We start from the raw sequence: 11894 nt of genomic DNA, 5'->3' as shown, positions 1-11894 counted from the left end.
TTAAAATAATCATAATTTAAAATTTGAAAGTTTTTTCTTTTATAATTTTCTTTATAAATTGGATATGAATATGTGACTTTGTTTCCTTTTTGTAATCAAAAAACAAGTCACCTTCACTGTGAGTAAAATAACCAGAATGAAGTAAATCAAAACTGATGCTGCCTTAATTCTTTATTTTTAAGATTTATTTACTTATTTGAAAGAGAAGTAGAGGCAGAGAGAAAGGTCTTCCATCCGCTGGTTCACTTCCCATTTGGCCGCAACGGCCAGAGTTGCGCCAGTCTGAAGCCAGGAGCTAGGAACTTCTTCCAGTTCTCCCACACAAGTACAGGGACCCGAAGACTCAGGCCATCTTTTACTGCTTTCCCAGGCCATAGCAGAGAGCTGGATCTGAAGTGAAGCAGCCAGAACTTGAACCGGTGCCCATATGGGATGCTGGTACTGCAGCTGGCGATTTTACCTGCTACGCCACAGCGCCAGCCCCTGCATTCATTCTTTAAGTTTTTTAAAAATTATAGCCACTGCTAATTATATCAAAATCATATTTAGTAGGTAACATTTTTTTATTTAATAAATGTGAATTTACAAAGTGCAACTTTTGTATTGTTGTGGCTCCCCCACCACCACCAAGCCTCCCTCCCTCCTGCGGCCCTCCCTTCTCCCACTCCCTCTCCCATCCCGCCCCTCATCGAATTTCATTTTCATTTAAGTAGGTAACATATTGATTGATATACTAGCTGACATAAATTTTTTTAAAAGGACATTTATTTATTTATTTGAAAGGCGAGTTACAGAGAGGCAGAGGCAGAGAGAGAGAGAGAGGTCGTCTATCCTCTGGTTCACTCCCTAGATGATTGCAATGGCCAGAGCTGAGCCAATCCAAAGCCAGGAGCCAGGAGCTTCTTCCAGATCTCCAATGTGGGTGTAGGGGCCCACGGACTTGGGCCATGTTCTACTGCTCTCCCAGACTGTAGCAGAGAGCTGCATCAGAAGTGGAGCAGCCAGGGCGAGAACCAGCACCCGTATAGGATTCTGGGACTGCAGGCGGTGGCTTTAACCACTCTGCCACAGCACTGGCCCCATCATGTAAATTCTTATATACTTAAACTATAGTAGGCAGACTCCTTATATATCTTTTCTCATTAATGCTCTTAAATCTCTATTACTGTTCCCATTTTAATGGTTGAAGCATCTGAGGTTAGATTGATTAACCTCTTAGTTGAGAGATAGTCACCTACTCAACGGTAGATATCATGGATCAACTTAGTCAGCTAAGCACTTTCACCAGAGCTGAGTTTTATAGGTAAGTTATAAGTGACAAGTTTGTATGACCTCAGAAAATTGCAAAACCCATGTGAATAGATAAGAATGATCTCTTTATGGTTTATTAGTACAGTTTTTATATAATTTTACTACATAGCTAAGTTTACAAAAATTCTACCAACTCTAAGTTTAACCCAGCTCTATTCCCAGGCTTTGATATTCTCAATGCAATTTATTTCTAGTATTCTAGTATTGATATTTAAAAGAAGGTAAAACAGAATTGATAAATGAGAGATTTCCTGATATTTTAAGAATGGGCAGGATCATTGTGCATTTCCAAAAGTAGAGTGGAGAGTATTCATACGTGTGCTGGCATTTATTATATGATTCCTTTAAGAGTCAGTTATAAGGAGTTTCTTTAGATCAGTGACCAAACCAAGTTTTCCCGAAGTGACTTTTTACTGTTCTATTCAGGAATTGAGACAACCCTCAGGAAACACTTAAGACTCATAATTTTGACTTCCTCAGAACTTTGGTTGGCACAAAGCTACAGTGGGTCAGACTTGACCCTTATCTCACAGCAATGACTGAAACCTGTAACAAAGGTTTTTTTTTAAAGATTTATTTATTTACTTGAAAGTCAGAGTTACACAGCAAGAGAAAGAGAAAGCGAGAGAGAGCAAGGGGGGGGGGGGGAGAGATCTTCCACCCACTGGATCACTCCCCAGATGGCTGCAATGGCCGGAGCTGCGCCCATCCAAAGCCAGGAGCCAGGAGCTTCTTGCGAGTCTCCCACATGGGTGCAGGGGCTCAAGGACTTCGTCCATCCTCCACTGCCCTCCCAGGCCACAGCAGAGAGCCAGATCAGAAATGGAGTAGCCAGGACTCGAACTGGTGCCCACTTGGGATGCTGGCACTACAGGCAGCGCCCTTACCTGCTACTCCATAGCGCCGACCCTGTAACACAGTTTTTAAACTCAATTTTAATCCAAAGTTATGAGCTAAACCATATCAAATCACAGATCCCTTGACAACTTACATGTGAGTTTTCCTTGAGAATGTGTCTATCCTTTAGGCTAGTCAGATGTAGTTAGGAAAAGCAGATACCACAAAATATCTAGTATTACAGTTAAATTTTAAAAATAAACGCATAGGTGGATTATATTAAACATATTAAAATAGTTATGCTTCCTTACAGAAGAATACAAATATATGTGCTTATAAAATGTTTAGCCCTTTCAAAACCAGTCTGAGATCTATTCTGTTTAAATTAGAATTAAAAGTTTCTGCCTGATTTAATAACCTCAGGGATTATTAAAACCTGAAGACTCTTGTTATCTATTTAGTTGTACTAAGGCTCTTTGAGATGAACATATCTAAGATAAAAAGCATCATCAGAAGTACATTAGGCAGATGCACCAAGATGGTGGAATAGGGAGGGAGCTTACTGCTCTAGTCTAGAGGAAGATAGTTAAAAAAATGTGGAGAGAGTGCAATCTCAAGAAAGAATTAGGGAGCAAATGGCAGAGGAAACTTCATGCAAGTTAGAGGGACACCATGGATCTAGGTGGAGGGTGTGGACATATGCAGTTCAGGACCCCAGCAGCTGAGTGCCTCAGCACCAACTCTGGAGAGTAAGGTGAGACCAGACGACAGCACCCCAAGCCACAGTGGGAAGAGCCTGGCATGTATCTGGTTTGAAGCCCTGTGGGAGACAGTATACCTGCCAACCTAGAGGAAAAAAAGGGGGGCACACTTCTCTCTCCTCGACCACTGGGCACCAGTGTCCTATAACTAGCTGAGAGTGGGCAGGCACCATTTTGGACACATGAAATAGCTACACCAGCTTGTGTCCATATGCCCAGGAACCAGCTGAGAGGAGATGCCTGAGTCTGGCTAGGAGAATTTACAGGGAGCTGGGTGCTCCTGACTGTGGGAGGCTTGTGTGCTGGGACTATGAAAATACTGTGGCAGCTTGTGAGGGCACAGGTGGCTGGGACTTTGGGCAGTCACTGTGGGTGGCTTCACATGCTCTGGGCTCCCTGATTCCCAGGTAGGATCTGTGATTACATGGAGACTGTGTAGATCCTTTGTGTGGTGCTTATTGCAGCATGGATGAATATTGTATCCACTGGGGTTAGTGCCCAGGTATTGGTCTCTGTGAAGGAGAGGGAGTGAGTGTGAGACTACCCCAACAGAACTGATCAAATCTCCCCTCTGATCAAAGAAAAAAAAAAGATTACCATGCCTAACTTAGTGGTCACCTTAGACACTCCCCTCAGCTTGCAGCACTGAACAGAGCTCCTTGGCCACACCAAGCGTATGCCTCAGGGTATTCACTGAAAGAGCAGACACTCCAATAATCCACAGAGGCATAGTCCAAAGTAGTCCAACAAGTCCAACCTAGTCCACAGTCCAACAAGTATATCTACAAATGCCTAAAAATAAACATAGCAATTCAAGAAACAAGAATATGGAAGGAAACATTATGCCCCCAAAAGAACACAACACTTCAATACTAGAATGTGAAAATTAAGAGATTGAAGAAATGCCAAATATGGAATTCAAAAGATTGATCATAGGATTACTTAGAAGTAATCAGAGCCGGCGCCGTGGCTCAATAGGCTAATCCTCCACCTTGCGGCGCCGGCACACCGGGTTCTAGTCCCGGTCGGGGCGCCGGATTCTGTCCCGGTTGCCCCTCTTCCAGGCCAGCTCTCTGCTATGGCCAGGGAGTGCAGTGGAGGATGGCCCAGGTGCTTGGGCCCTGCACCCCATGGGAGACCAGGAAAAAGCACCTGGATCCTGGCTCCTGCCATCGGATCAGCGCGGTGCGCCGGCTGCAGCGGCGGCCATTGGAGGGTGAACCAACGGCAAGGGAAGACCTTTCTCTCTGTGTCTCTCTCTCACTGTCCACTCTGCCTATCAAAAATAAAAAAAAAAAAAAAAAAAAAAAAGAAGTAATCAGAGGCTGGCACTGTGGTATAGCAGGTAAAGCTACTGCCTGCAGTGCCAGCATCCCATATGGGCATCGATTCAAATCCCAGCTGCTCTACTTCTGATCCAGCTCTCTGCTATGGCCTGGGAATGCAGTAGAAGATGGCTCATGTCCTTGAGCCCCTGCCCCCATGTGGGAGACCTGGAAGAAGCTCTTGGCTCCTGGCTTTGGATTGGCTCAGCGCTGGTCATTGCAGCAAATTGGGAAGTAAACCAGTGGATGGAAGAATCTCTCTCTCTCTCTCTCTCTCTCTCTCTCTCTCTCTCTCTCTTTCCTTCTCTCTCTGTGTAACTGACTTTCAAATAAGTAAATAAATCTTAAAAAAGTAATCAGAAGCAAATCCATGAACTAAAGAAATCTGTACGTGACATGAAAGAAAATGTTTCTCATGAAATTGAGATTTTAAAAGAAATAAAAATGAAATATTGGAAATGAAGAATTCAGTGGAACAAATAAAAAATGTATTGGAAAGCCTTAATAACAGACTAGGTGGGGCCGGTACTGTGGCTCACTAGGCTAATCCTCCACCTGTGGTGCCAGTACCCCGGATTCTAGTCCCGGTTGCTCCTCTGTCTCTCTCTTTCATTGTCTAACTCTGCCTGTAAAAAAAATAACAGACTAGGTGAGGCAGAAGAAAAACTGAGTTAGAAGGCAAATCTGGAAATTTTATGGTCAGACCAAAAAAAAATTAGAAAACTAAAAAACATTGTTACAGTTTGAGATCTGTGGGATACTATCAAATGACCCAACATTTGGGTCTTAGGAGTTCCTGAAGGTGTAGAAAGAGAGAGTGGATTAAAAGGTCTTTTTAGTGAAATAATTGCAGAAAATTTCCCTAATTTGGAGAAAGAAAAGATGTCCAAGTACAGGAAGCACATAGAACTCCTAATAGATACGACCAGAAAAGATAATCAACATTACACATTGTAGTCAAACTCTACACAGTAAAACATAAAGAAAAATTCTAAAATGTGCATTATAGAAATGCCAGATTACTTTCACAGGATCCTTGTGTTTCTTGTAGGCAGCATATAGATGGGCTTTGGTTTTTAAACCATTCAGCCCATCTGTATCTTTTAATTGGAGACTTGAAGCCTTCTACATTCATGGTTACTATTGATAACTACTTTGCCCTGCCATTTTCCAATAAATATTACCATTGTTTACTTTGGATTTACTATGTAACTTTACTGGGAGATTTTCTGCTTTCACCTTCTTTCATAGTGATGACCACATTTCTGAGTTTCTGTGTGTAGCACATCCTTAAACATCTTTTGTAAGGTTGGGTAACTGGTGACAAATTCTTTCAATTTCTCTTTGTTATGGAAAGTCTTTATTCTACCTTCATTCATAAATGAGAGCCCTGCAGGGTACAGTATTCTAGGTTGATGGTTTTATTTTTCTATTAAGACTTGGAATATATCTAGCTATTCTCTCCTAGCCTGTAAGGTTTCTGATGAGAAGTCAGCTTGTTTTATAAAGCTGATTAATACTTAATTTTATATATGTACCATCATTTCTTTTTCCATTTATCTACAAATGAATATTTAGGTAGTTTCTACCTCTTTGCTATTATAAATACTGCTACAGTGAACATGGAAGTGTAAATATGTCTTTGAGATCCTGTTTTTTATTCTTTTGAATTAATATTCAGATCTGGTATTGCTGTATAATATGGTAGTTTTAGTTTCAACTTTTTAAGATGCCTTCATACTGTGGTTCATAATGGCCATACCACTTTAATTCCCACCAACAGTGATCAAAAGTTCTAATTTTTCCACATCCTTGCCAGCATTTGTTGTTTTCTGGGTTTTTGATAGTGGCTTTCCTAACAGGTAAATAACAATACTTCATTATGGCTTTGAACTTCTTAACTGATTACTGATTTCTGAACTTTTTAACTCAACAGAATTGTTTTGTGTGTTGTTGCTAATTTAGTGTCTCAATGAATAAGTAAAGTCTTGGACTTCTATTTTGCCATCTTGCTAATGTCACTCTCCACTTCTGTATTTTTAATGAAGTCTATAAAATTTTAAGTCAGTGTTTTAAGGAATTCAAACATGAAATTGTTGGACTATCACTTAACCAATGACCAGCTGCAAGCTGACATTTGAGGGGCAGGAAAATATTAGAGAAAAATTAATTTTATATATCTGTAGCTCATTGTTATTTTTATATTTTTAGATTATCAGGAAATTAAGCTTACAGATTTTTTAAGGCATTGTCATTTGACTCCTTTTGTTAATGAGTGCCACATAGGATAATGAAAAAATTCTTTAAATTGAGAGATAATGCCATAAAATTCATTCTTTTTTTAATAGGCAATGCTTTTTAGTAGAACTTTGTAAAGACCCCGTCTTTATTCATATTTTTTCTATTACACAATTGTCTTCCATCTCTTTATTTTAAAAGATTTATTTAATTTATTTGAAAGAGTGACAGAGAGAGAGGTAGAGACAGAGAGAGCAGACCATCCACTGGTTCACTCACAAAATGGCTACAGTTGCTGGAGCTGGGCTGATCCGAAGCCAGGAGTCAGGAGCTTCTTCCAGGTCTCTTACGTGGGTGTAGGGGCCCAAGAACTTGGGCCATAGCAGAGAACTGGATCAAAAGTGGAGCAGCCAGAACTAAAACCTGCACATATATGGGATGCCAGTGCTGCAGGGCATAGCTTTAACCTGCTGGCTACCGCACCAGCCCTTCCCTTCCATCTCCTGGAAGAAAATGTTTTGCTATTTATTAATAATCCAATGAAAGCATTTATATAAGATTAGACAATGTTAACCAAATGTATGTATATTTTTCAGTGCAATTGAAATATTTGAAAATATTGCAGTTGTCAGTTGTTATTTGGGGACTCAGAACATTTTTAATATCCACTGTACTTCTCTGTCAGTTATGCAATTGATTTTAAGTGTTAAAATGTCTTTAAGGGCTGGCACTGCGGAACAGTAAGTTAATCCTCCGCCTGCAGTGCCAGCATCATATATGGGAGCTGGTTTTAGTCCCGGCTGCTCCTTTTCTGATCCAGCTCTCTCTCTGCTGTGGCCAGGGAGTGCAGTGGAGGATGGCCCAAGTGCTTGGGCCCTGCACCCCATGGGAGACCAGGATAAGTACCTGGCTCCTGCCATCAGATCAGCGTGGTGCGCCAGCCACAGCACGCTGGCTGTGGCGGCCATTGGAGGGTTAACCAACGGCAAAGGAAGACTTCTCTCTGTCTCTCTCTCTCACTGTCCACTCTGCCTGTCAAAAAAAAAAAAAAAAAAAAAAAAAAAAAAAACCACACACACACACAAAAAGAACTCAGCAATTGACAAAGCAAATATACTTTAAAATAGTAGAAGTTTAGATAACATTGTACATGATGTTAAGGCTAGTGACTTTAAAAATGTGGCTCTCTACTGTTCTCAGATAACTTTCATGACCAATGAAGTTCTCAAAATTGGAAATTGAATTAAGGAGTAGTAGATGGTACCAGGCAAGCACAGCTAGAGAATTCTGTTTTACCCAAGTAGAGGTGCCAGGGTTGTTTATTGTTGGGAAAACACAATTACATTATACCTTGAGGCTATTTTACAAAGCAAAATAACTGATACTGATATTTATGAACATAATTAGATTACACATGCTCTTTTGGCAAGTATGTATATAGTTATTTTATACATTCATAACCCTTGTTGATTATAAAACTAGTCTCTATTACAATATGAAGTAAAGGAAAATCACCTGAAATTCTGCTATGCAAAGATAAACATTTCAATCATAGTCTGATATAGATATTTTTAAAATTAGTATAATACTACAAGTACTGTTTTGTATTATCTTTAATAGAAAACTTGTTACAGTTTCTCATTTCTCTGAATGTTTTCTGACAGCTGTTTTGTGATTCCTGTGTTGTTTTTTTTCTTTGTATATGCAGCAACTTATTTAATAAATCCTGTGTATGACATTTAAGTAGCTTCCAATTGTTAAACACTGCAAACAGTGTTGCTGTGAGTATATTTTTATTTGGCTACCTGTACTTCTCCAATAACTTCCTTAGGATCAATTCCTAGAAGTGAAATTGTGCAATCATGGGGGCCGGCACTGTGGCGTACCAGGTAAAGCTGTCGCTTGCAACGCTGGCATCCCATATGGACACCAGTTCGAGTCCCTGCTGCTCCATTTCCAATCCAACCTCTGCTTTGGCCTGGGAGAGCAGTAGAAGATGGCCCAAGTCCTTGGGCCCCTGTACCAGCATGGGAGACATGGAAAAATCTACTGGCTCCTGGCTTCAGATCCACACAGCTCTGGCCCTTGCAGCCAGTTGGGGGGTGACCAGTGGATGAAGACCTCTCTTTCTCACTCTCTGCCTCTCCTTCTGTCTCTGTCTAACTCTGACTTTCACATAAATAAATAATTCTTTTAAAAAAATTGTGGAATCATATACTAGGCAGAATTTGAAAGTTATCTATTTGCTTTCCATATGAATTTACTTTTGCTGCTGGAAAAAATTACCACAAGCGTTGTAGTTTAAAACAATACAAATTGCCTTACAGTTTTGGAGGTCAGCGAGGCTTGCATTCATACCAGAGGCTCTAGAGGAAAATCTGTTTTCTAGCATTTTCCAACTTCTAGAGGCTGCTGCATTCCTGAGCTTGTGGTCCCTTGCTCCATCTTCAAAATAAGCAGTGTAGCATCTGCAATTCAGTCTCCCTTCCTGCTCTGTCCATCTCCCATGTTTGCCTCCCTCCAACTCTGTTCTTCTTCCATCATACCTTCTGCTTCTCAGACTCTGACCTTCCCCCTCATCTTCCCCTTATAAGGATGCTTGTGATTACAATGGGCACAACCAGATAGTGCAAGATAACCTCCCCCTTGCAAGATTCTTAACTTCATTACATCTGCAAAGTCTGCTTTGCAATGTTAATTAACACATTTACAGGTTCTAGGAGTTTAGCTTTAACCATTTTGGAGAGGCATTGATCTGCTTATTGCATTGCCCTGAAAGATTTTACTAATATGTAAAGTCTAATAAGCAATGTATGTGGATACTGTCACCTAGAAATTTGATCATATATGGGCACTAAACAATTTTTGAAGCATCACCCATTTAGGGAAAGGTAGATTTATTTTTTCAGCATTAATTTTAATACTGGCAGGACTGACTATCATGTATATGTTATTGTCAATTTGAATATTTATTTGTGAATCACCCACTCAATATTTCCTTTCTCTGTTAGATATTTACCTTTCTTTTTTTTAAGAATGTTTCATGATGTCTATTCTTTGTTAGCCATATTTTGTAAAATTTTCTGATGTTTAATGTTAAAAAATCTTCTGAGATTCCCATATATAATTGTTAAAATATTCCAAATACAGTGGCTTTTTACTTACTATTTGTTGAATGTTTTATTTAGCAGAGGGTTAAGCTTGTGATTATAAGGAAAATTGAAAGTATATCATTATAAAAAGAAAAATAAGAGAAGAAAGAGGAGGGAAGGTATGGTGGGAAGTATCATTATGCTCTTAAAACTGTATATGTGGGGGCTGGCACTGTGGCAGAGCCAGTAAGGCTGCCGCCTGCAGTTGCGGCATCCCTTATGAGCGCCAGTTCGGGTCCCTGCTGCCCCACTTCCTATCCAGCTCTCTGCTATGGCCTGGGAAAGCAGTAGAAGATGGCCCAAGTCCTTGGGCCCCTGTATCCATGTGGGAGACCTGGAAGAAGCTCCTGGCTCCTGGCTTCGGATTAGCACAGCTCCAGCCATTGTGGCCATTTGGGGAGTGAACCAGCAGATGAAAGACCTCTCTCTCTATCTTCCTGAATCTCTCTGTCTCTGTAACTCTGCCTTTCAGATAAATAAATAAATCTTAAAAAAACCCTATATATGTAAAATATATGAAATTTGTTTCCTTTATATAAATTTTAAAAAGTAAAAAAAAAAGCTCAGTAAATTCTCAACATCTCTCAAGATTATATGAATATTAATCCATATTACTACATAGATTTGATGTATTTTTTAAAAGATTTTTATTTACTTGAAGGACAGAGACAGAGACAGATCTTCCATTCTTTGGTTCACTCCCCAAATGGCTACAACAAACAAGCCTGCGCCAGGCTGAAACCAGGAACCCACTCCTCCATCTAGGTCTCCCACATGGGTGGCAGGAACTGATGTCCTTGAGCCATCATCCAGTGCTTCCCAGGTGCTTTACCAATGAACTGGCTCACAAGCACTGTTTCCTGGGATTTAACTGGCACTTTGATATGGAATGAGGGTGTCCCAGGTGGAAGCATAACCCATTGTGCCACAACTCCTGCCCTGATATTTTCATTTTATGTTTTAGTTCTTTTCAGTGTGTTTGGAATTTTTAGTTTTGCATGATGTGTAGATATAACTGTATTTCCAACAAATCAATCTTTGTCATTGTCATCTTTTGATCATTAGTACATTCCCTTTATCATGTGTCATATATGAGTACATGTATGGTACTCATATATGTATATGGATCCCAGGAACTAATATTTTTGGGCTTTCTACTCATTAGGTTGATCTATTTGTGTCTTTAAAGTCAGTACTTTATATTTGTCTGGTTTTATGTTATCTTTTAATACTTGCCAGTTCAAATTTATCTCTTTTCTATGATTAACATTTGAAAATTATTTTTATATCATGATCAAGTTCTGTATTGAATAGGAAGTATGCATGTCTGTGAATTAATGTGGGGAGAATTAACATCTTTTCACTATTAGATCTTTCCACCTCTAGACTTGGACTTGTCATTAATTTATACTAGCTCCCTTTTATGTCACTCAATGAAGTTTCATTGTTTCCTTATAGAACTTTAATATATTCATAATACATTTCTTCTTAGATATTTTAATTTTTAGTTTGTATTCTGAATGTGATTTCCTATTATATGTTCTAACTGGTTATTACAATGATATAGGAAAACTCTTGAAGTTTACATGTTTATTTTGCTACCCGAAATTATTTTGGGAGATTATTAAAAAGGCAATATTTATTGATATATAATGTATCTTCCAAGACTTGAATGACCTGGTATGATTAGTTTTTTTATTTTTTCATATTTTGTTTCAGGATAATTTTAAATTTACAAAATAAAAATTTTGAGGTAAGTAACAATAAGAGTTCCTATGTACCCCTCACCTCATTTCCTCTACTAAAAGCTCAGAAATCTTAGTAGACTCTTTTGTTAGTTTTAATCTTTTTTTCCCATTTTTCTTTTCCATTTTTAGTTAAAAAAAAACTTAGACTGTATGCAATAGTTACAGAAAACATTTTTTGAAAAAGATTTAGTTATTTATTTGAAAGGCAGAGTTACAGAGAGGGAGGAGAGAGAGAGGGAGAGGGAGAGAGAGAGGGAGAGGGAGAGAGAGAGATCTTGCATCCTCTGGTTCACTCCCCAAGTGGCCTCAACAGCTGGGGCTAGGCCGGTTGGAAGCCAGGAGCTGCTTCTGAGTCTTCCACGTGGGTAACAGGTCCCAGGAACTTCAGCCATCTTCTAGTGCTTTCCCAGGTTCATTAGCAGGGAGCTGGATGGGAAGCTGAGCAGCTTGGACAAACCAGTGCCCATATGGGAGACCACTGCTTTACCCACTATGCCACAATAGCAGCCCCTAGGAAACATT

This window comes from Oryctolagus cuniculus, chromosome 7 (genome assembly GCF_964237555.1).
Source record: "Oryctolagus cuniculus chromosome 7, mOryCun1.1, whole genome shotgun sequence".
NCBI lineage: Eukaryota > Metazoa > Chordata > Mammalia > Lagomorpha > Leporidae > Oryctolagus > Oryctolagus cuniculus.
The sequence above is the reverse complement of the archived record's forward strand: the minus strand, read 5'-3'. Positions refer to the sequence as shown.